Source organism: Lycorma delicatula, chromosome 6 (genome assembly GCF_047948215.1).
Source record: "Lycorma delicatula isolate Av1 chromosome 6, ASM4794821v1, whole genome shotgun sequence".
Lineage (NCBI taxonomy): Eukaryota > Metazoa > Arthropoda > Insecta > Hemiptera > Fulgoridae > Lycorma > Lycorma delicatula.
Genome location: NC_134460.1, coordinates 59,853,803 through 59,881,751, shown reverse-complemented (window position 1 = coordinate 59,881,751; position 27,949 = coordinate 59,853,803).

Below are 27,949 nucleotides of genomic sequence, written 5' to 3'. Positions count from 1 at the left end.
TGAAAACATCTGCTGGACAGCAGCCTATGTTTATTATCAACTTCTCCCAATAAATTATAATAGACCGACATACGTCGGTCTATTATCGGAATAGACAGACGTAAAAATATAATGTAAACCTGTCTTATTTTATCCAATTCGTAGAAATGAAGATACTTTTGTCCACTCGTAGAAATAATCAGATATAAGAAGATGAGGTATTTTATTTTAGAGAAAAATACGTAAAACATTTACGCTGCATATGCTGAGTGTTATGTAGGCAAACCTATGCTTTAAAATGTGTTATTAGACATAAGGTGTCAGTTGTTGAATTCCTGTACAAAATTGCTATAGCTTGAACGTATAGTAGACTAAACATAGAATTTTACTATTTAAAACTTTATTGTCCAAAGTATTCCTAAACCTCCTTTATTAATCATTAATTTCCATTAGTTTACACTTTACAACACCGAAAATATAAAAATATATTTCGTCGTTGTTACACAGTGATCGGTTATTGTGCTAATATCCAACCGGGCTATATTATTTAGTTGAATCATGGTACTCTAGACTTAAAGTAATAATAATAATAATAATAAAAATTCCATTTGTTCCTTTATTTTTAATGACTTCACGTCCACATACTTATATTCAATATCCGAAATATGAAAATGTGCCCTACAGAACTGTTCCATCACTTATACATATGTTAATGTACAGGTCCATTGCCTATATAGTAACACATTTCCACTTTCTTACATAATTCTTATAAAATTTATCTATCATCTCAATACATTTATTATCATCTCTGCAGGCTCAACAATAGACATATTAACAATACTGTAGTGGCTCAACAATAGTGTATTCATTCTTTAATCTCCACTATTTATGAATCAAAAGATAAAATCTCTTCCGAAACCTTTTTTTCTGGAAAATTAAAGAGTTTTAAGATGTTATTGAATTTGCTGTTCGAAAAATCAAATTCCAATTTTTTATAAATTTAATACAGAGGTTATTTTACACTTAGGTAAAGCAAACAATTTTTTATTAACACATTTTTTGAAAAAAAATTTAAACTCTAAAACCAGAGGCATATATTAAATGAAAATTGTATTCGGAGGGTTAAAAAAATATAATTTCATTGAAACAGACACGTAATTGTTTAAAATCAATTTTTATTTATCTCTGTTAAAGCATATTTATCTGTTATGCACTTTATATTTTTAAAATAGTTCTAAATGACGAATAATACATCTGAATAGATATACTCGTTTAAAATAATTATTTCTTCTCCCTATATTTTCACTTTTCCGATTTAATTAGTCTTCAACTGTACTTGAAATCAGTGCTTTAAAGTTTGTCGTATTAATTATTAAATTACGTCTGTTACAATAAGCGTGTAAATTGTCTATTACCCTCTGTAACACTAACACGTAATCCGCTAAAATTACCACATTATCTGCATACACAAGTGGATTAATATTATAATCAGAATAGTTAGATCCCCACAATCAATTCTAAGGTTTCAGAAATAAATAAGAAGGAAAAATAAATAAAATGAAAAATTATAGTGAAAATAGTTTCCTTCGTTTTATTCATCTCCTAAAAAAAATTAGAACTGGTTAAAACTAACGCAGTATTTTTATTATCATAAAGCCTTTTTTGTATAATTAAAAGTTACTGAAAATTCTCTATTTCATGAAGATAAGAAATTAGTCTTTTTTTTTCACATTGTCAAAGGCGACGCTTAAAATTCTCAGGAAAGTTGTTTTATTTATTACTTTCTTGCACGAAGTAAAGGAAGTATTGTGATTGCGAAAAATTTCGGTTTTCAGATTTCAACGGAAATATCCATTTGACCATCCATGAATCCATTTTGACTAGTTTCGGCATGATGTCTGTACTTACGTATCTCGCATCTCGAAAAAATAAGCCGTAGGATGTTTAAATTTTGGATTTATGATTGTTGTAACGTCTAGTTGTGCACCTCTCTTTTTTATTGCAATCGACTAAACCAAAAGTGTCCAAAAAAGCCCACAATTCAAAAAAAATTAGATTTTGGACTTCTTAACTGCAGTAGAGCCCTCATTGATAGTTGTTCAACAATATATTATAAGTGGTATTTATTTTCATTGGCTACAGAGTTATATCCAAATGAAATTTTAATTAACGAAATATTTGTATCTTACAAGGGAAAAGCACATCCGTTCGAATCCGACTTCATATATATATTTTTTTTAACTTTTTTTTAAATATATTGATTTATTATTAATTATTAACCTCTGCTTGTAAAATAATTCTTACAATAAATAATAATTCAATAATAACAATAAAAAAAAATAAGAAAAAAACAGAAGTTAGTAGTGAAAAAAAATGTTATGTACTTATAAAAATGTGTATATGTAATTTAATAGGCATTATTACACACGTGTACGTGTGATGGATTTGGTGAAACATCTGATTTTTTAATATTAGTTGAAAATTATAATTTAGAATCTTTGTATTTTCCAGTTTAATTTCATTTAATTATTCTGGAATTTCTGTTTAATTTTATCTACATTAAAATTAACTACAGAATGACTGAAAAATTGACTCTCACAAGAACTACATATACACTAAAGCATACATGCCCGAACTTAATAAACTGCAAAAAATTCTTATGTGTTAGTTCATTACTTCTCTGATATTGTCGGACAGTATTCACCGTACGTCGGAGTTGATCATCATTTCGTTTATTATTTTTTTTTTTTTGTTGCCAATCATTTAATCGCTCGTTGCGTTGATATAATTCTTAGATCTTAATTTGTGTACACGTTCTCTAGTTTTCAAATTTTTTCTCTCTTTATATTCATCATCCTCTCCTAAGATTTTTTTTATTCTTTCCTTGGTCTTAACGTTTACTTCCTCTTCATATTAATCATCTTATCTTAATCTTTTTATTCTTTCTTTAGTTTTAACCTTTTCTTCCTCTACATATTCATCTTCTTGTCATTTTTTTGAGATATATTTTTTCATATTATTTTTCTTTTTCCTGTATGATTGTTTCTTTTTTATATTTGATTATTCACCAATTAATCCAGTAATAAAACTGAATATTTTAACACAGTAACATCAAATTTAACATTTGTAACCAGTATAAAGGAGTTCACAGTAAACGAATAGTTTAATTATTATTAACTTTTATATATACAACACACCAGAAAACTGAAACTTTTGTTAATCAGCAACTCACGAAGATACGAATAATACTGATTTTGTAATGCGAGAAATAAAGGAACTTTTACTCTATCCTAATATTTTATGTAAGATTGTTGAATTAATAATTGTATAAATATTTGATGTTAATATAACTAATGGGTAACTGTCCTCTTTATTAAAGAATTAGAGGATCGTATCTCACTTTCAATTGAAATAAGTTTAAGGGAAGTGCGGAAAAAAATGTGTATATGTAATTTAATAGGTGTGCAAGGAAGTCATGTGGTGTCCGCATCATATCTTTTATATTTAAATTACTTAATTATGAAAAATGATATAGATGTGAAATAGAATTATAAACAACTTTTTTTAAACAATTAATCTGGCTACTATATTAACTATATTAATAGTTTATATTGTGTTAATATTTTTATGTAATTGCGTACCAGTCGAAATACGTACAAAATGAACTCATATAATTACTAATGAAAACACTATAATTCTCTACGGAACCGATAGTTATTTTTATTTGTTTAAGCAAATCTTTAACTTATGTTTTTAATAATGAAAGATTTATTTATTAAAAAATTATTCAAATATTATTATTCTCCATGACATTCAGACGGAAAAATTAAGAATGATTAATACTTTTAAGATATTGTATAATAAAATTATTGATAGAGGTACTGACAACTGTAAATATAATGAAAGTGAATAATAAGTTAAAGGTGCCTGTACTATACGTTTCATATAAAAAGCGGTTTTGAATATAAAACATTCCTTTCTATAAGGACTGAGTTATCCTATTTTATTACACACAGTTACCTAACTAGGGTGCAGCAGTATAGTCTCGCTTCAGTCCTCCCCTTTTGCTTCCGATATGAAATGTTCCAATGAATTGGCCTCCACAAAGTATGGACTCTTCCAAGCTTTTCGAAGATAATAGATTTATTTTAAATTTACCAAATGTTAAAAAAACGGTAACACTAATGCTTTTATTTATTTTTTTTATATTTAAAATATGTTGCAAGTGATTTTAAAATTAATCCTCGTATGTTTGCTGTATTCTTTTTTTAACTAAACAAACTTTTTATATCGCGTTGGTTTCTGTATTAAAGATATACGAGAATGCATACTTCTGTGGATACGAAAGTAATAAAATAGAAATGAAAAAGATGTGAATATATAAAATAAGATACTGATAGCATTTTTTAATTCATTAGAACTTTCATTTTAGAAAGAAAAGAATGAAACACCGCATTCTATCTGAAAGTTTTTGAAGTGACATAAAGAAAGAATCATTATAAACATTTAGTATTTTTATTATATTCTTTTTAATGAAGAGAGATTTTAAAACACTGTGAACATTTTTAATTTTTAATAAAAGAAAACGTTCCTTGGTGGTCTTTGATCTACAAGTACTTTATTTAATTATAAAAAGATAAAAACACGATTCCTAATTACTTTCAATTAAATAAAATATAATAATAAATAAAATCATTTTTTAACACTCTTTTTTATTGTTATTTACATTCAACATGAAACATCTTAAAATTAAAAATTTTATTTGGATGTAATCATATTTTTATTACAATCATAATAATGATGAGAATAATTCCTCAAAATAAAATACCGAAAAATGGAAAAAAAAAAATTTATGCTTTCAATAACTTTCAGTACGAGACGAAAATTAGTGAATTTAATATTTTTAATTGAATTTAGTTCTATAAGGCAGGAGAAATTTATTACAGATAATTTTCTGAAGTTTAACTATTTTGCAATCAATTAACTTTTTTTTTAAATTAATGCATGACATTTATACACCCTAACTTTTCTTTTTAATGTTATTGATTCATCGGAATTTACTGTCATAATGCGATTTTTACTTGTATACGTTTTACTCTACTATAGGTTTTAAGAAGATACTGGCAATAATATTCCAAATAATAATATTACATAAACATACGTTATTTAACTTGTAGAATATCGTTACAAAGGGTGTAAAGCTTAATAATTTGCTTTGTAATAGTACCAAATGATTATTAGTGGCCTTATTTTAGTTCGCCATCGGTTTTCTGAAATTTTTTTTCAAAAATCTGATACAATAACCACCATTCTGACTCATTTTTACCGTAAAAAAAAATCGGCTCGTGAAAAGGTGCAATATTTTTACTAGTCTATTAACTTCCAAATATTCTCTCTTTAGGTCACATTAATTAAAGTCGCTATCAGTTATTTTAATTAATATAGACATATTAATAATTAAAAACATTTTAACAAAAAAGTATGAATAAAAATTATATATAAGTACAAAAAGTAAAAATATATAAGTAATATAAATATAAGTAAAAATATTGAGCGCTTTCGTGTATTTACTCTATCGTCATTAGTATGTGGTAATTAAAAATTAACAACTTATATCAACGATGAACAACAATTTATCATTTCAAACCAACAATGATTTGTTTAAAATATTTAGAAATTATTGAATATACCTATTTTACTAATTTTAATTATCTATTAATGGCAGGAATAGCCAAAGTGACGAAGAATCGGAATTTTTATTCTTTATGGGTAAAAAAATGAGTTAGTTATTATTAATAAATTTGTTTTTCATTTTCCTTATTAAATATACCCATTTTCGACCGGTTTCGGTTATCAGTCATGTTTCATTTTACTATTCTTATAAAGTAATAAATATTTATTTTGATAAAAAAAATTAGTATCTTTGTTTCAAAAATTTAACAGTTTTATATTTAGTAATTAGAAAAAAATAAGTTGTTTTTGATTATTTAGTTATTTATTTTAGGTATTTAGTTATTCTAAATGGTAAAATAAACCATTATTACGATTGGAATAATCTGTGTTCTTTTAATATAAATGCTTCTTCAATTGCTGCGAGGATAAATTTTATTGCAGTATCACGTAATCATATTAATTAAAAATTACTTTTATAAGATGCTTTTCACGACTCAATTTGTCTTTTAATCATTTTAATGGGAAATTAAAATGTCTAGCATTCACAAATATACTAATTTTTTTTATTGTTAAGAATACAAAAAATAAGAGAATTTTTTCTTTTAGCTCTATTTTCTCACACAAAAAAAATGTGGTATTTTTTATATTTATCCAAATCTGGGATGAGTTTGTTGATTTTATTTTCGACGATGACCACTGTTGAGTGAGTGAATGGTTTATGGTTTAGTAATGGTTAAACGTAACCACTGAAACTATTACGAATGAAAGCTGTCAGTAATGGGAGATGCCTTTATTTAAACTTGTTACACCGAGTAATACAAAGTAATACACTGCTAACAACTATTAGCATATAAATGAATGATACATATGCAACGTTAATTTGTGTTTTAAATATAATACATATATGCCTTTAAATATTAAAAATCAGTTAGTATGGTGGAAATTTAGGTAATTTTAAACTTTATATAAATACATTTTATGGGTTCTTCATCATCTTCATTTGTGTTAAGGGTTAATGACTGGATTCATATTACAAAAGAACGTTTGATATTGTGCTCCTCTCAAGTGCTAAAGATGATTATGTTAAGTATTATTGTCAGATATTTTGTTAATTAACTATACATTTCTTTCAGCATCAAATTATTGGTAATAACCGGATTAAATCTAATTAAACAATAGAATATCTTTGGTTCGTGCGTTAAGTTTGCTTTTATTTACTTCAAAAAAATAAAATAATTTAATTTTTATTTTTCCTTAGATTTGTGATATTATTTATTTTACTTTTATAAAGTAGGGGAAAAAATTGCAATTAAGTTGAATGCATCCATCGAAAAATTTTATAATAAGAATTATGATAGTGACATATTGACCTATTGACATAGGACCGGAGGTCCTGGGTTAGAATCCCGGTCAGGCATGGCATTCTCACACGCTGCATATCATTCATCTCATTCTCTGAAGCAATACTTAACGGTGATCCCAGAGTTTAAACAAAAAAAAAAGAAACACAAAAAAGTTGTTATCAATATTAATGTTTGGATGGAGACAGTTTAGGCATCTTGATAACTGAGAAGGAGTCTACGCGTATAGTCTGATATGTGAATACTGCCATTTAGAATATATAGATATGACTAACCATTCTTTTTCTATTAGAGCCAAAGAACACATTAACAATATAAAGATAGAATACTTGGATAAATCAAATTACGTTAGACGCATAAAAATAAATACAACTACAATCCCGATAATTTTATTAAAATATTAGATAAATCGAGCGACTTATATAAAACCAGTATCCTCGAAAAATTTGATATATAATAATAAATTAATTAATGAACAGATCAGAGATTCGAGGACGATATTTTATTTTAAAAAAATAATAATTCCAACCACTAATATTCATAACAACTGCGACATTCTTACATAACAGACATGACCAACTTCATACTATGACGACCAGTTGTGATTTTAAATTTACTTTTTAAATAATTTAATTTCAATGATATAAATTGAAGAATGAATAACTTTTCCTGAGGATTGTCGAATGACCGATAGTACTAGAAAGGAAACTGCGGACCAATTGTTGGTAAGGTTGTATTTCATTTATTTATATATAAAAAATAATTTTTCAATTTGTGTTAGACGATTTTCTACCAGGAATATTTTTTTATTTATCTGAGAAGAAAATACTTTCATCTTTTTAAGTCCGGTGATTCATCATCAACATCTGGCCAAATTGTTATAAAATTGTTAAAAATCAAAACGAACACATAAAATGACGCTTATTGAGAAACGTAAACAATTAATTATGTTTATATAATTTTTAAATTTGCTAAAAAAATTTAATTTAAGATCAATAAGTACAAAAACCGTATAACATAAAAATAAAAAACTTTTAAGAACATGGATCAATTCCCCTTTTAAATTAGAATAAAAAATAATAATTTTCAATGGCTTTAAAAGGGATTAAAAAGTTTAGTAAAGAATGAAAAAATAAATTCTACTTAAAATCATTACTTGTAGAATATGGCACCAAATTATGAGTACTAAGTAGGGAGTCGTTTGCTTTACAAGCCCACTTAAAAAATTGTAAATTTAATGGATTACTTTTTTCCAACTTTTTCTTTTTTAAATAGGTATTTGTTTAATTTTACTGTATTTATATAAATAAATTTCATTAAATAAACTTTATATTCATAAATAAATATTTACATATTGGCTCGGTGTAATTATTTTATTTAATATTTTAACTTATAATTTATAATTGGGAAATTAATTAAATGTTTTTCATCAGAAAATATATTTATTTATAAATAAATGTTTTTAGTAGATAAATAAAATGAAAGATGATAATAATAAACACTTTGAAAATCCATTTAAATCTTTTTTAATTAAACTGAAAGGAGACTAAAGGAATAATGTTGTATTTCATTGTGGTGAAACTAGTCATTGTAACGCTACTAGTGAAGAAAACGTATAACTCTAATAAAGTACTTTAATAAACTACATTTTAAAATGAAGTAAGTAAAGTAGCCTCAAACAACTCTGTATTATACCTAAAACTACTATTTCTTGTTGTATTGTTATAGAATTAAATTTATCCAGTGACAATTTTAAAACTCTTATATAAAATTAGATTCTGAAATTCTAATAGGAAATATATTACTGTACCACTAAAAGTTTAAATTGTTATTAGAAGCTTTATAAGATTATATATCAAATTTTAAAAGGTCAGTTTTAAAGGGAACAAGAATTTCAGGATATATCCTCATTTTTAAAGATACATCTGATTAATTTCATTATCAACTATTAGAAAAGTATTATGTTATGTAAGTGTATGTTCTAATTGATTTAGAACACAATACGTATTTTTAAGCAATTATGAACTTCCAAAAATAACGGTCACATTCCCAAGGGTTACGGGTACTTTAATGATTTACAGGACGATAGAAAGATTATTTGTTGTAAACATTTTCTGAGATAGTTATTAAAGTAGGTAAATCTAGTTTCATATGAATCTACAACAGTGTTTTTTATTTTTCTATCTAAATAGTGTTCTATCAGAGCTATAGATCTAGAGAGGAAACCAACCGGGTTGGTCTAGTGGTGAACCCGTCTTCCCAAATCCGTTGATTTGGAATTCGAGAGTTCCAGCGTTCAAGTTCTAGTAAAGCCAGTTATTTTTACACGAATTTGAATACTAGATCGTGGATACCGGTGTTCTTTGGTGGTTGGGTTTCAGTTAACCACACATCCCAGGAATGGTCGAACTGAGTCTGTACAAGACTATACTTCATTTACATACACACATATCATCCTCATTCATCCTCTGAAGTATTATTATCTAAACGGTAGTTACCGGAGGCTAAACTGGAAATAGAAAGAAAAAAGCTGTACAGGGGAAAGAATTGCAATCGATCCAATTTGGGGATGTGCGGTTTTCACCGGATCTTGATATTTTGGCACATAAGGATCCTAAAAAACAGAATGGAAATTTTCCGGATGTTAATGGTCGTATGTACACCGAACGTGTGTTCGGTGTTGACCTCTAAATCACCTTATATCTCCAGAACTACTAGAACGATTTTGACATGGTCAGATTACTTCTTTATATAAGACATTATACTGATTTATTGAAGCACAAGTTTTCTTAAAGCTTTCCAAATAATTCTGTTTCGAATCTGAATGCAGTTCAAACTCTTATAGAAAAATCTCGAGTAACATGTTCTGTTGAAGACGCTGATCGAAGCGAAAGACCACTTAAACTAAACAAACAGAACCTGATATATGTTACGGATGCTTTCACCTAAAGTCCATCATAGTCAATGCGTAAGGTGGCATAGCAGCAAGATATCGGACTTGCGAACACACATATAAAGCTGTAAGAAAAGAACTGAAACTTTTCCCTTACAAAGTAATGAGTGTTAAAGCACTAAAAAACTGCAGATCATGAAGAAGACTAAATTATTACAATATTTTTAAACGGTTTACTGATCACAATTCCGTAGGTATTTCAACAACATGTTTTTTTACAGATAAAGTATAGTTTCATCTGGGAAAGTATATTAATTTAAAGGAAAATAAAATAACAATAATAATTAAAAAAAAAAAAAAATACAATACTGTGGTCGACAATTCAGCCCCGTCGATGACATGAACAATTTTTACACAAAGCGAAAATTTGAGTCCGAGTCAGTGGGAGTTGAATGCGCATTGTGGGTCAACTTTTTTTTTGAAAATACAGTAAACAATGATCGGTACTGTGTGTGTTTTAACAAACATCATTATTTAGTTGACAAAAGAGGAAATCTCGGCTGACTCCAACAAGATAGTGCCACAGCGCACACAGTTAACAGATCGATAAATGTTTTACGAAATGTCTTTGGTGAACGAATCATTTTGAGATGTTTGTGGGCTGCACGATCGCCCGGTCTGACTTCCGCAGACTACTTTTTATGGGGATGCAGCGAAACAAGTAATGAATCGCAACAGACCACGCACGATTGATCAACTAAAAACTACACTAACGGCGTACGTACGAGACATTCCAGTACGTATATCAGCTGGTTAAAGTATTTTTAAACAAATTGACAGGTGTACAATGTTGTATTAATCTTGGAGGAGGACATTTTCAACACTTTTAATAAAGTATTTCAGTTATTGTGATATCCATTTCTATAAAATAATGAAATAAAAATACAGAGTAATTATTAAGAAAGTTTCGTCATTACACTTCCACAATTCCATTCCACAGCAACATTCCGAACACTCTGTACAACTCAGTATAGTACGTCGCCTTATGAGACAGTGATTTGTTTTGCTTAAAGTTGACCTTTTTAATGAATTGCCGAACGTTTTGAAAAATCTTCCATTTGATTATTTAAAATATAATTAAAAGAGTCTGTTTTACGGAAAAAATATTGCTCTGTAATGAAATTTTTAAATAATAATAATAATTAAAAACAAAACAAAAAACATAAGATTTATCTACATCCTGTTCCACGTGTATGTAAATATGTTCTAAAATAATTTTAAATAGCGGCACTGAAATGTAAATTATTTTATGAAAATGTTTTTATCTACTCGTTTTAATTAAAAAAAGAAAATGAAACCCAATATAATTTTTTTTTGTGGGAAAATATTCAAATGTTTTTTTAATTTTTTTTTCGAATACATAAAAAAATGATTTAAAATGTTACTATACATGAAAGGTGACGTTATTATAACAGCACGCGATCTCGTTCACGCGGCTTTGGTCAGCCAATTCTAGAAATATATCGTTAAGCTCCTAAAGGCTTTTGAAAAATGTAAAATATACAAAAAAAAATTAGGATGGATCGACAGTTCTTTTCGTACGAACATCGGTAAAATAAAAATAATATTAAAATTTAGTTCGTATAATTCATTATATACAACTAAACTAAAAGTAATCATTTTCCTCAAATAACTGAAATCAGTTGTTTAAATTACGTAACATGTGAACTACATTTTTTTTGCTCTTTATACAGGTATAAAATACGTATAAGTATTAATTTTTTCTCATATCTACTACAACATATGTTACAAATACTAAAATTTCTTTTTCATATAAGTGTGATAATTATACAAATTTTCATTTGTTTGCTCAGAAAGTGATAAAGCTTTTCCGAATATACGGGAAATGAAAATAACAATGGTAGTTCTATTGTTACAAAGGTATAAAAAAAGTTATGTATGTAAACTCTGCACAAATAAATAACGTTTTTATAAGAACGTAATATATTACCAAAAAAAAAAAAAAATCAATTATACTGTGTAGGTTACAAGTTTTTTTTTCTATCTTTTGAAAGATCAACACCATTTATGTTCTTATTTTTTCTACCATTTACCAGGTTTCCATATTTTTCCCCCATATGTGGTACCTTATTGTAATACTGTATAATCAGAAATTTTTTTTATCCAGTGAAAAGTAACTGCATTCATACCTTTTTTAATCCGTACCCCTATTTTTTCTCTATTACTGTCTTTACTAAGCTTCCACTCATTTTTATTACACGGTTTTCCCTTGCATATGAAAAATTGAAATGCAGCTTTAAACCTTTAATACAATTAAATATATTAATTTCAGATTTTATTTTCAATTTTACTCTAATTCTTTTAAGTTCTGCTTTCTTGAGGTTTAATTTAAGAAATACTGTTTTTTTTTATTGAAATTAAGGAAAGAAAATGAAAATTATTAAAAAAAAAAAAATATATATATATACAACCATCATGAACAAGAATATAACGCTTACGAGCGGTCATTGACAACCCACACCGGGTTGGTCTAGTGGTGAACACGTCTTCCCAAATCAGCTGATTTGGAAGTCGAGAGTTCCAGCGTTCAAGTCCTAGAAAAAGTCAGTTATTTTTACGGGTATTTGAATACTAGTCGTGGATATCGGGTTACTTTGGTGGTTGGGTTTCAATTAACCACACATCTCAGGAACGGTAAAACTGAGACTGTACAAGACTATACTTCATTTACACTCATACATATGATCCTCATTCATCCTCTGAAGTATTATCTGAACGGTAATTACCGGAGGCTAAACAGGAAAAAGAAAGAGAGCGGTCATTGACAGTATTACTGTTTTCAGTACTGCATTGCTATCGGCCATTAACCTAAAGGTTAGGTTAACCTAACCTTGGTTAGGATGGTTTAGATGCAACATATTTATTTTAAACTTTGCCTAATCATTTAAACTAATTTTAATAAAACCGGTTTCATATATCATTTGTTTCCTGCTATTCATTTTATAGACAAAAGCAACGAATCATTGTTTTGTTTGTTTCACTTAGAATTAAGAATTATAAAGGACACAAAATATTAATTTTGTAAGGTGGACAAGAAAATTATTTAAAAGGAGATAGAAACAGATATATGGGTTCATATTAGAAATTATAATGCCAGTGACCCCATGAGATAGATATAGAAACAGTTTATCTTAATGCTTTTATCACACCTTACATGTAACTTTAGTGAAAAATAGAAGCTACAAACATCTCCTAAGAAGTATTTAAAGGAGAACGTAAACAAAAAATCACAAAGATATATTGAAACATTTAATGAAAGCTCTAAATAATTAAAAATAAAAATGTTTTTACGTCAATAAAATATATTTTGACTTCTTGTTTAAATACATTATAGTATGTGAAGTTGTATAAAAATAATAAAATTCATTTAGTTATTTCCAAAATTCGTAATATGTAATTCGAAATTGGTATATTAAATTATATAATTTATTAAACGATAACATTAATAAAAATATTCCAGTTGAGATCTTGTTGCTTTATATAATTTTATTTTGGAGGAAATTTAAACTCACTCACTTCAAGATTTTTGCCATAACTTTGTTATTCAAAACGGATTTGATGAAATAAGTTATCACTCTCTTTGTAATAAACCCTTAACATTTTTTTTTTTTTTTTTTTAAATAACATAACCTTTAAATAAACCAGCGGTTAGAAGATATTAACAACTAAAACGTTTACGTGGCTGCCATTTTGAAATAGATCGAAAGATAAGGTTTATTATTTTTATACAAGTAAACCTTTAAGTACCCTAGCAGTATATAAAATTTCAGTTCGATACGATTAACCATTCCTGAGAAATGAATTTTTTATGTTAAAAATATAAAATGGTGGATAAAATTTATTTGGTGGAAGCTAATTAAAACGTTATTTAGTATCGTAAACTTTTGTATTCTTTGCTTAGGATATTTTATATTTTCGATAAAGAAAAGAATATCTCCATGAGTTTACTTATTAAATTACATTCTTTTTGAGTAAGGAAAATATTAAATTCTTAGATTATTTAATTAATGTTTATCTAGCTTCATATTTATCAGAATAATTAAGTATAATATTAGAGTTTAAAAATTTATGAATTTTGTTGGAAAGTTATAATCCATTTATCTTTTTGATATGAAAACCAAATTATTTAGAAATATATTTTCAAATGATATTCGTTAAACGATTTCATATTAACTCTTGTAATACTGATAATTTAATAAATCTAAAATAAATTAAAAGGGGTCACATATAAATGTAAGAACATAAAAAGTTTTTTTGTTATTGGGTTTAATCAATATTGCAGGATATTAATATCCTATAATATTAAAGGATACTATAATATTGTAGGATAAGCGGATCTACTTGTTCGGTAAAATTGAATAACGATCCTTAAATCTAAGCTTCATATACAAATTACACTTGTGAGTAATTAGTATTTTCAAATTATGACTAATATATATATATTGTTTAATATACAAACTTTTGTTTTATTCTATCATTAAAATTTTGTTTATGGTTTTGACAATTAACAAAACTGATGTATTAAAATGAATCGTTGAAACATCTTTCTCTGCAGTTAAAATGTTCACTATGTGAAATAAGGAAAGATGTCACTCATTAGTTCTGTATAATTACTTTTTTGTTAGCTTATCATCCTGATCTATGGGAGTATATTTTAATCAGTGAATGCAACGGGAAATCATTCTACTCCTCTTTTATGCTTTAATGCATGGCATGAACACTTTTCGTTCTTCGAAATGCTATATTATTTTCAGAAATAGTCGATACATCATATTATGTAACCCGTAATCTTTACACTTATGGCCTTTACATGCAATTGTGATAATGCTTAATAATTTCGTTTATATGAATTAGTTTATAAATAGATTTTAGCCATACTTTGGTATGGCTAATTTTTTGACGATAATCTTTAAGCGAATAGAGAACTATTTGTTTTTCTTTTATTTGTGAGTATAAAGTAAGGTGAATACTTTACATCAATAATTTTACACGTCGCTTTGAATGCTTAGGCATTTTTGTTACAGACCACATAATAGGAAATAAAGCAGTAAAAATAACAATTTTTTTTTGTTTTTTTTTTTTAAAGCATATAATAATAAATTAGTTTTAAAATAGTCAAATAATAATTTTATTTGTCATTCTAAAATTACATCAAATTTAATTACGTTTTTGAAATATTAATCGCTTACCATGTATATTTTTTTATTACTTAACTTATACGAAATTCCCGTTATATATGCAGATACTTAATGCGTACGTTAAATATACGTTTTTCGAGTTACATTGCGGACCGGGCAGTGGGATTTAAGACCGGACGTCCTTCCTGTTGACCTCGGACTAAAAGCAGATTAGAAAGTTGCTGTATTTTTCCTCGTTTCTCTATCTCCCACAAAGAATACGGAAAAAGTAAGAGCTATCCGGTTGACTCAAACGCTCACTGCCTGCATGAGAAGCCGATATACTATCACTGAATGAATTGAGATTTCACTAATATATATTTTTTTATTTCTTTCAAAATATTCTCTTATCTTGAAACTGATCAGCCTCTACTGGAGTAGAGATTTATAGAACTATTCATTTTTAAGATTTAGTTTAATACTGTACTGGTTTTAGAAACGTAGTTTTATTGTTTAAATTTAAAATAAAATGCAATTTTTTATAATCTATGTTTAGTTTTTATTTGTATATTTTAATACCTACCCGCCGGGTAGGTCTAGAGGTTAAGCTTATCATCGCAAAATCAGGTGGTTTTCAAAGTTGAGAGTTATAAGGTTCGAGTCCTTGTAAAGTCAATTGCTTTTGTATGAATTTTAATGTTAGACTCTGGATACCAGTATTCTTTGATGATAGGGTTTCAATTAATCATACATCTCAGGAGTGGTTAGCCTGAGCCTGTTCAAGACTACTGTAAAGTTTTAATATCATGTTTTCTTCTTATTTAAAATATTGTAATGGCAGCCTTGATTGTTGTAATTCTTTTCCTCAACGCTAAAGCTCAGCTGATTCGATTCTAGACTCAATACACAAGATGATATGTAGTGGGACGGTAACATACAATGCATTAAGCAATTCAATCAATCATTTACATTAATTCTATTCAATATACTTCAAATACTCAAAATCGTATATGTATTATTAATATTCAATGTGTTATTACTAAACTGAAATCAAATTACAACAAACAAGACTAACAAATATATCTTATCAAAAATGTATTCTACAATTGAATAAACACTACATAAACTCAATATGGATTCGTCTACTTATTCAGACTTTAACTAATCAACAACTACATAATTACCCGTACATTTACAATTACACGCCAGTCTGCGCCCAGATTCCTTGTCATCTCTACACAGTACTGATTACATCATGTCATTGTGCTGTTACTCTGTAATCTGGTATACATAAATAAGTGAATATTTCCAAATTATATTCTACTTGAGTAGAACAAAAGTTAAAATATACAATATAATATTGAAACAGCTACATAACCTGTTATTGATGACTATACATAAAAGTTTAAAAAAAGAGAAAAATATAATCAATATACGTCAATAATTTATTTATACTTTCATAAATTATAGATGAAGAGAAAGTTTAATTATTATTTCATTATGGTGGTGCAGTTAGAAGTGAAAGCACGTCGGTTGGGAGCAGAAATAAGAACGTTAGAGACCAAGCTAAGATTAATGTCTGCAATTTGGTCCGACGATAAGGAATCATCATTTTTCACCCTGGTGGGAAAAACAAAACGGTAACGACCGGGAGATGTCGAAAAACCTGACCGGCTCCAACTGACTTTACGAATTCAGTCGAGGTGTGAATTTTATTCTATTGAGCGTTCTCGAACTAATGGTCTTCGGCAGCCATAAATAACTTCTTATGTTACTGTAAAAATATAAAATATCATCTTTATTGCTTTTTTTTATTTATTTACTTTATTCTGTAATTTTCATTAGAAAATATAATTATCTAATTTTTTCTCCAGTATCATTCAATTAATAATTTTAAGATATTCTATTTTAATTAATTATTTTAATTTTCAAGTATTTTTCTATTACTGTATAACTACTGTAGATAATGCAGATCAAGAGATAATACATACCGGCTGCTTAGAAATAGAAAAAGGTAATTTTTTCAGTTACCAAATTACTGCTTAAGAAAAATAAATTTTATATATTTTTATTTTTTTTAATTTAAAAAATGCTGAGTATTTAATTGTATGGAGTAATTATAAAATACTCTTTTGCAAACACAGTAGAAGATTACCAAATACTAGGACTAGTATAAGTTATTCTATCCGACACTTTTTTTACTATAAAATATAAAATTTATTTCTCGATTGTTTTCCGATTTTCCAGTTTTTCATTGGAGCGTAATAATACTTGTTCTTTATTCCATCTATTTTCCGTATTGTACAATTTCTACTCTTCCCGTAACGCCTTCAATCATTTTCTTTTATTGCTGTATATCTTTTACCAAACATTTTCTTCTTACACAAAACCCTATCCCGTCTTCTTATACTTTATTTGAAGAGTTCAACAGTTTTCTTTACTTTTCTTTCTCTCCGTATGAAATTACAAATCATCTTTTTTATTTTTTTCCAATAAGCTTCTTCAGAACAAATTTGAACACGTTATATATATTTGGTATTGAAATTTTCATGAAATAACTCCTTGTTAGTTTAGGTAATAATCTAAGCTATCCTTAAATTTTAGCGTTAATTAATTCAATAATAATATTTATAAATATAACTATTTTATTGTTTTTATGTTGTTTTTTAACAAAAATGTTTGGTTTTTTCATTTGTTTTTTAATAACTTATTTATACGGTATAAACTATCCGGATAAACATTATTTTTAATTCTTTTTCAATTTACCTTTTTTTTTTTTTTAATAACGGTTTATTGTATTAAAAGAAAACTATTGTAAGCGAAACTAAAAGAAATCCTAAATTAAGGAATTTCTAAATTTTCTAATATTATGAATTAAAATACTTCTTAATCGATTACGTAAACAGTTTACTAAGATCAATTTTCTAATGTTTAATAAACGAAAGTTATTAAGATAAGACTACAAAAAACGTATTGTTTTCCTTGCAAACCAGTTTCACCTAAATTTTATCCTGATTTCAGCTAGTTTACCTTTAGCAAAAAAAAAAAAAAATATATATATATATATATATATAATTTTTTTTTTATGTTCAATGTTAGAGCAAGGTGAATCCAATCTTTTTATCTGTTAATATTTTTTTATTAATGTACATAGATTTAATAATAACGAAAAAATCTTTTAAAGTCTCTCTTTGCGTGTTAGTAAGATATGATGCACTTTTCTTAAGGATATATTTACAAACAGCTATTCATATTTAAATTTAGCAATCAATTAATATTAGTAACAGTTGTATAAGTAATTTGTTTATGATACCATGCAGTTAAATTAGAAGTGTTATTTTTTCACAGATAAATTTAGTGATTTTAACAATTTGTAAGTATGAAAGTGGAATTTATTTTTTTTGTTTTTAATTTGATTATTTTTCATTTGAACTTTGGACTTGAATGAATATTTAGTATTGGAAAATGGACTTCTTTTGTTCATTAAAAGATATAAGAAATAATCAATTTTATTTAATTATTTAATGAAATAAATGATACTCATTAATAAAACTTTTAGTTTTACAATTTATTAAATTAATCATGACCCAAGTCCGTTAAAGATTCAATTACTTTTTCACTGAATTTCCTAATCAGATTTATAGAATTGGATATTATTTAGTTTTGTTTGTTGATTCGTTTATATGACTTACGATATCTCTCAAGCCTTTCAAAACGTTCAATTCTTTGTCATCTTTGTTCTACTCAATATCATTCAGAAAATTGTTTGTTTGGGTCCCGGTCCCCGTTACTTATTACCCTTTAACGTATTTATTTATTATCGTATAATTAATTCGTACTATAAAAAAACCCCAAAAATATCATGCATAATACACAAACATCTTAAAATTATCTATCAGCTAATCTATGATTAATACGTAGTAATTTTGCTCACACTTATTAAGATGTTGGTAATAGTAAAAAAAATTATTGCGTCAAGTTAAAAGTGATAAATAAATAAATGCGATAAATGAATAAAAGATGGTAATTTAATAATAAATAATATCAACAGAGTAAGTTTTATTTAAAAAAGGGTAGCATCTTTTAGAAGCAAAAATAATGTTTAATATTGAAGTGTTTAATATTTAAATTTAATTAATATTCTAGTTCAAATAAATGTCTAGGTTACTTAAAGGCCAGTTTTAGAAGTGGATAAAATGAAAACTACAATTAGGTATATATTTTTTGTTTTAGTATAAATTTTAAATATATTCTTAAAATTAATCTTCCTTTCCCTAATTCTGGAAATAAAAAATGGGAAACTGCTTGACCTAAAATGTATTAACATTATTAAGTATAGTCTGTTCAGATAATGAAGGTTCTTTTAAAAATATAGTAATTTAAATTCATTTAAACAAAAAATTTGGAAATATATTAATTTTTTGTTATTATAATAAACGAATTTGTATAGTGATTTAAGTATGATTTAAATTCAACGAATATCATGTACTGTAATTATTTGATAAAGGTTTAGAAAAAAAACCGTTGTTTTCATGGGAAATTAATTTAAGAAGAAATATTTATCATTTCTTTGTTTTTTTTTTGTTGTGAAAAAGACGATATAAAAGGGGGCTTATTATAAATCATGATTTAAAAAAAAAATTTAAATACTAATTTTTACAAATTGAATTACGTTTTTAAGAAATTTTTTATAGAAGTAATCTTATAGAAAAAATGTATTAGCCTGCTAAATGTAACATTTAACAAATTTTAATTGCAGTAAGGAACTTTTTTCAGTTATTTACAGCTAGTCATATTTTATAAGTAGAATAATTAATTCTAATTTATTCGGGCTATCCATTTAAACATCTATCAGTGTGTGTGTGTGTGTGTGTGTGTGTGTGTGTGTGTGTGTGTGTGTGTGTGTGTGTGTGTGTGTGTGTGTGTGTGTGTGTGTGTGTGTGTGTGTGTGTGTGTGTGTGTGTGTGTGTGTGTGCAATGAAACTGGAAACCTCCTCAAAATAGTACGGTATTCCAAGTTGCGATATATTTTTATAGAAATTAATATCTTCAAGATGGAAAACTGCGCAATACGGAAACGGGGAAAGGAAACATAATTTGCTTTTAATTTTACGTGTTAATCTTGTCCCATAAGACGGAAAGGAAATTAAAAAAAAAATTTGTACATTCCCACGATTTGCAAATTATAAATCCAGTACATAATTATTATTATTATTATTATTGCTCAAACGAATCAAATAAACAAATTATTATTGTTACAATACAGTACTGTAATTGTTGTTTATCTAATTATACACCGTTACATTCTTGGCTCCAGACTTCCGGCATATAAGCCGACGGTCATTACTAAAATTTGATAGCGGGCGGCAGCTTATGTAAACAATCCATGTACAGTTCTGAGAATAATTTTATTCAGTGCCTTGAACACCGTGGTACGCAGCGTATAGTTTTCATTTTGTCGTAGAATAAATTGTTATAGTTTCACGTACTGTTTGTTATCTGTTAAGAGTTTAAACACAGTTCATACGTGCCTTTATGTTGAGTTTAACACTTTAAAAGATGTAAATTATTTTAGCTTTAGTTAGTGCATTTTTCTTCTTTTAAAATTATGCTATAAATTATGCCGAGAAAAATATTTTACGTTTAAAGGACAAAATAGAGGTGTATACTTTAATTTCTAAAACGTACGTTAAAGAACTTAATGAAAAGTTTGATGGTGGAAAAACAAGAAGAATGGTTGAAGGGTGAAAGGAATGCTAATTGTAGACGGCAAACTAAACGAGAAAAAGCAAAAACGACGAAATAAATCCACTTTTATTTAAATAGTTCACACATACAAGATCAAAAGAGCTTCTTTTTTCGGAGCCTATCCTGCAAGAGGCGAAAGAAATTGCTACTAAGTTAGGAGTTATTACATTTAGCCCTTCTAATGGATGGCTTGAAAAAACTTTTCTAGCCAATGTATCTTTCAATCAAATTTCAAGTGAGGCTGATGATGTGGACAAAGGAATAGTTATCGACTGGAAAACTAAAATTAAAGAAATGAACGAACGATACGAAACAAAAAATATCGGAAATTGCGATGAAACCGGTTTATTTTTTCGATCTTTACCGAAAAAAAACGCTGTCTTTCAAAAATGAAAAGGTTGTTAGAGGCAAACAATCCGAAGAAAGACTGACTGTTCTTTTTGAAGATGCCACGTTACTTAAACCGTTGGTGATAGGTAAATCTTGGAAGCTTCGCTGTTTCAAAAATGTCGTTCAATTACTACTGGAATGGTACGCAAATAAAGAGTCTTGGATGACATCAAACGTAATGGAAAAATGGTGAGTGAAAATTGAAATATTCTACGTTTTTACACAATGAGTCGTGTCACCCTCATTGAAATTATTCTATCATAAAACTTGTGTTCGTTCCTCCAAACACAACTAGTGTAACTCAACTAATGAATCAGAGGGTTATTAAAAACATAAAAATCCATTATCAGAAACACATTCTGCAGTCGCTATTCACCAATATGGATTCATGTTCATCTATTTTCAATCCCTGACGCATAAAGTTACTGTTCTGGATGCACTAAGGTGGTTCTCTTCATCGTACAAACAAATTAGAAATAACTGTGTTAAAAATGCGTTTAAAGAAGTTGGTTTGTGCACAGAAACCAGTAATGATTATGTTCTTGATACATGTACTTTACGCAATACAACAATATTGCGTGAAGTTGAATTTCTGTTGCAAGAAATTGGTCAAACATCGGTCCATACTGAAGACTACGTGGGTATTTATACTGATTTGGTAACCGAAGAAAGATTTCAGACTAGATGAAATTATTTTGTCTGAAAGAGCAAGATTAACGAAAGGTAAGAAGAAGAAAGACAAGGAAAGAACACAGAAAACAAAATTAACAGTTTCGGAGAAGCATTGGGTATGTTTGCTCAGCTGGAGGAATTCGCGATTAGTATAAACAGCGATGATTTACGACAGAGTATGTTAATCGCTAGAAATATTATTGAAAACGAAAATTCCAAGAGTTTCTTTATGAAATAGAAAACTCTACTTGACTATTCTTGAAAATGTTTTTTTTTTAGAATTAGAAATAGACCATGTTGTGTTTTGGACTAAGTATATTTCTTCTAATAAAACGTAAATTTTAAATTAAAAATTACTAACTTGTAAAAATAATAAAAAACCTATGTTAGTGTAACTGAACAATTTTTGAAAAATTAGTAGTTAATGTTTTTTATATGCAGTATAATTTCTAGATTATTCCAAACGTTATTTTGTAACTTCATTTTACATTTTTATAATGCATAGCGCAGGACCTCACAATAAATTAGCTCGATTTTTTAAAACAACCTCTTTAAACGGAATTCTTACTCGGTCCCGTCAAATTCCGTTCATTATTATATAGGGAGGTTTATTATATATATATATATATATGTATAGTAGTGTGCAAGTGGAAACTTACATACTAAGAAAGAAAGCGGTGGAAAGAGGTGTGATTGTAAATAAATCAACGTTATTGGGTATGTTAATATTGTTATTATTATTAGGCCAATATATATATATATATATATATATATATACATTTAATTCCTTTCTGTAGCATTTGTTTTGTTTAGTGCAGACTGAACAATACTGCCTCATAAATGAGAGTTTCTTACATTTAAGACAATACACAAAATGTTTTAGTCTGAATTCATTGTATATGACATTAACAGACAATAAAATGCATTAAACTTAGCGAGTTCTATATTGTAACCAAACTACATAAACTTTTCTTGTTTTGGAATGCATCCAGATGTATAATATTAAGTTGTATTTTATATTCGAGGAGTTAAATTCGCATATAAAAGTGCATTCATAAATGGTTCTTTTACACTACAAAATATTTTCACGGCTCTTGAAAAGATATGACCTGAAAACTAAGAGGAGTTTCGATTTATTATATTCTAAAAAAATTGTGACTTAGATGCTATTCTCGACGTTTTACTTATTTCCCGAGAAAAATGTAACCTGTTATGTCCAAGAAAAATTTTTACGACTAGCATAACACATATTTTTTAATACCTCCGTCATAACATCCGCTATTCTTATTGAACTTTTACCACACACAATATAATTTTATTGTTCTCATAGATTATTTTTGTTGTACAAAATTGACAGGATTAAAGAATTTATACTACAGATCATAAAATTTTGAATTTTCAATGCCGCATACATATAAGTACGTGCCATAAAATAATTCAATGGCTGGAGTTCTGTATCACAAGGAATAAATTACTTTTCAGACTTAATACCGTAAATTTATGTAACATCCAAACTGGATTAAAATGCATAAATATTTAAAGGCAAATCTAGATAAAGTTTTTTAAAAATAATATTGACTTAATTTTTGTTTTTTGTACATAATCTTATAAACTTTAGGAACTTTTAAGCTCAGAAGAAATGTACTATAATTTCTAGTTTCAGAAATAATTCTTTGAGTTTATATTATGCTTAGTTTAAAAAGTTTTGGGATTTATATTTTTAATTTTGCGTTTATCGAGACTATAAATTATATTTGCAACATTCATGTTTGTGCATTATGCAACATGCCTACAGCCATTACTGCACGAGTATAAAGTTTATAAGCCTTGACGAGAGTCGTAATCTTCGCAAGATTGGATTAATGGCCATTATAGAAAGCTGCATACCGTAATTTTCTTGTGACAGAAAATATTATCGATTTAATTCAGTTATAGAATACATTGTTTAGGGAATATCTTTAATTTTTTTTTCAAAAAATACATTAAACAATACATTTCTGTGGCAATAGATTATTAGCAATAAATTCTACGTCTTCTTTAATATTGATCGGTGTTATAAGAAATGTGTTCCTTACATTCCAACATAATTAACAAAAGAATAAAGAGTGTAATATAGAAATTTAGTTAAAGATTCTTTCACTTTCAATTTAACGTCTGCTTGCTCACTACTAAATCGGATTATAATCAAATAAAAAACAGCTGATACATTAAACAATACCCGCTTCTGATTGGTAAATGGTTGAAAAGAGTAAGCTTTTGATTGTTTGAACACCTGTATCAAATGAAAATATGTTTCATAATGACCCTCATTATGGTACTGGTTCTTAATTCAAAATAAAGTCGTAAAAAAAATTATATTGGTATATTGGTTATAGATGAGTAAAATGTTATAATTAAACTAGTCGACATTTTGTAGTTTGTTTTAATAATAGGTAAAACCGAAGGAAAAAGTGTCTATTATAGGAATTAGTCAAATGTTCCTTTTTCTTTAAATATATGAAAGCACTTTTAACGTCATATTTAGTTTTTTTATTTACTTTCAATACATTAAAAAACATGAGTGTTTTTTTTATATATTACATATATAATTTTTTTACATATTTATAATTTTTTAATACATAAATAGTTACATAAATTGACATTACTGATTAGAAATCACATTCCGTTTCAACAAAAACTTGTACAGAAAATATAATACGTTTCATAAAATAAAATTATTTTTTCTTTAATATATGGAATATTCTTTATAAAAAAATTGAATGTATTCAAGATTATATCAAGTCTGATTTTTTTATAGTTTTAATTTATTTAAATAAAACTTGTAATATTCGTCAAAAAGGTCATTTCATTTTTTACTTATTCTAATGGAGGCACAATTTTAGGGTACCATAAAATCATTACTATATTACATTTAAATATATTTAAAAAATAAATTTTTATGTTTCATTTAAGTAATTTTAATTTAAAAATTCTCATTTTTTTGTTTTGTTTTTTTGTTTTAATAAGATACTTACTTAACTGTTTTGTTAAAATTGCTATTCTGGTTATCGGTGTAGATGGAAAGTATACTATACCCTAAACTAGTGAGCATTTAACAAAAATATTATGGTCTATAAGTATATAATTTGAAACAATGGAAGAGTAAAACGAAAAATATTTTTTATTGAAGTAAGAATCTTGATCGTCTGTTACAAAAAGAAGAATTGCTTCACGTAACCGTACAGTATTATAAAGGAATTGTACTCGTATTTATATGTCTGTTTAGTTGTTTTACTGGAGTGTACTGTTAAGCGATTGTACCCGTGAAACTTATACTCATTTTACTAATGTAACTTGTACTGTTACTGCAGAATTTTAATGAATATTTTTCATATCTTAACAACACCTTTATTCTTTTACAATTATGAAAAATTTAGGTACCCTCTATAATATTTTTGCTAATAAAAAAAGCATAATTACTGCAGAAAAAATATATTTTTTTAACGGTACCCATAATGAAAACTAGAAATGGAAAAAATTAAGCGGTAGTTAAAATTTTGTTTCAAAATATACTTAAAAATAGGTTTTTCTATATAATTTAATCTATTCATATGTATATATATATATATATATATATATATATATATATAATCTATTCACAAAATATGCTGAAATTAATCTACTGGAGAAATCAAGTAAGAAACTAGGTTTAGGTTTTGCAACAACGAGGTTGTTGCATTATTTCATCCGGAGGTCCCGGGTTAGGATCCCGGTCAGGCATGGCATTTTCGTACGCTACAAATCGTTCATCTCATCCTCTGAAGCAATACATAACGGTGGTCGCGGAGGTAAAAAAAAAACCAAAAAAACAACAAAATTTAATATGGTATTAATAGATTTTCAAGATATAATTCTTTAAAAAGGCTTTTTATAAAGCGTATTTTATTGAACTATCCTTTAAAGCATGTTCTATTTTTTCTCAGCAAGGAAATAATTTTCTTACATTATTATTGCGAAAAAATTTACAATACTATTCTTTTACACAAAGATATTTTCGAATGAACCAAAAATTTCAGTATATTTACACAGCTATGAATTCCAGATATTTCTTGAATATACGTGTATTAAACAACACCACATGTACTAAGTTTTAGCATAGTCAGATGAGTATAAGAAAACAAATTTGACATAGGTTTTTTAAACAAATACTATGTAGGCAGATAATGACATTTTTATTTTGTAATTAATTCCTGTGTAAAAATAATGAATAATTTACGTTTACATAAAAATAAAAAAATAAATCTATAAATTATTTTAAGAATTAATAGAATGAAAAATTTCTAAAATTTTTAGGCAGTAAAACAGAGCGGAATTTTCGCTTGCGGCTTTTTCATCGTAGTTATTTTATACTGCTGAAGTAGTAATTTTATATATGCATTGCACAATTTTATACAGAACATAATAAGCATGACTATTTCACGGAACTACATGCTATATATTTAATATTAGTATAAGATCACCGTCTTATAATTTTTGTATCTAAGTATGTAAAATTCGGTCAGTTATTATAATTTGCCGGTTTGAAGAAAGAGAGAGAGAGTGAGTGAGAGGGAGAGAGTGAGAGAGAGAGATTGAAAAATCATATGGTATATAAGTTCAAAATAATACGAGTTTAATTTTAAATAAATCAGAAATATAATTTTATAAAAGAGAAAATTGGTATATAATTTAAATAATAGTCTTTTTTCTTAACAAAATATAATGCTAGCAGATTTTTTACCTTATTTCCAAAAATTTGAGTTTTAAATTAAACAGTTCTATTTTTTATATACAGGAAAATTTATATACTTTTATCATGAGTTTAAATGCCGAATAGCACAGGCGAAACTTGCCTTCAGTCAGAAATATAATTTGTTTACATCAAAAATTAATTTAAACGTCAGGAAAAGATTATTGAAAGTATATGTTTGGAGCGTAGCTTTATATGGAAGTGAAACAGACGATCGGAGTACCTGAGAAGAAAAGATTAGAAGCTTTTGATATGTGGTGCTATAGGATAATGTTAAAAATCAAATGCGTGGATAAAGTGACAAATGAAGAGGTGTTGCGGCAAATAGATGCAGAAAGAAACATTTGGAAAAATATAGTTAAAAGAAGAGACAGACTTGTATGCCGTATATTAAGGCGTCCTGGAATAGTGCCTTTAATATTGGAGGGGATAGATAGAAGGAAAAGATTGTGCAGGCAGGCAACGTTTGGAGTATGTAACACAAATTTTTAGGGATGTAAGGAGTACACCAAAATGAAACGACTAGCACTTGATAGGAAATTTTGGAGAGCTGCATCAAACCAGTCAAATGACTGATGACAAACAAATAATGAGTTTGTAAGTCATTATTTAGTTAAGATTATTTAAGGTTGTTTATTTATACAATATACTGGAGAGATTACTATATCTCTTAACAAAAAAGAATTTCAAAAATTATTGTAGCAATCTATGCTATTGGATTTTTTCGGCTCTTTTTTACTCTTTAAAATACATAGACTCTTTAAGTTAAAAATGATAAATAATAACAATAATAGTAAAACTTTGATAATATTGTTATATAATAAAAAATAAACAAAAACAATGAAAATTTTTGCAATTGTCAATTGAATTATTGTATTAATTTAATCTTATTTACATATCGACTTCTGGTATGAAATATATTAATATTACCACACAAATACCAACATTAAATTACTCATCAAAAAACTACTTCCCCAGCAAATTGTATAAAATTATTTCCAGCTGATTTCAGTTGTTTCAGCTTGCTATTTGTTAAAATAAGAGATAAGCTTACCAATATTTTTAATTTTCCTGCAGTTATAGTTAGAAATTTGTGTTCATCCTTGTAAATCTCTTCATAAATATAGAAAATCTATTCAGTAATAATAAAAATAATTTTCAATTCAGTAATAATTATAATAATGAGTAATTAATATTAGTTATTGTAACGTAATACCTAATATACAAATCTATCATTTTTATATTTTAATTTTCATTTTATATTTTA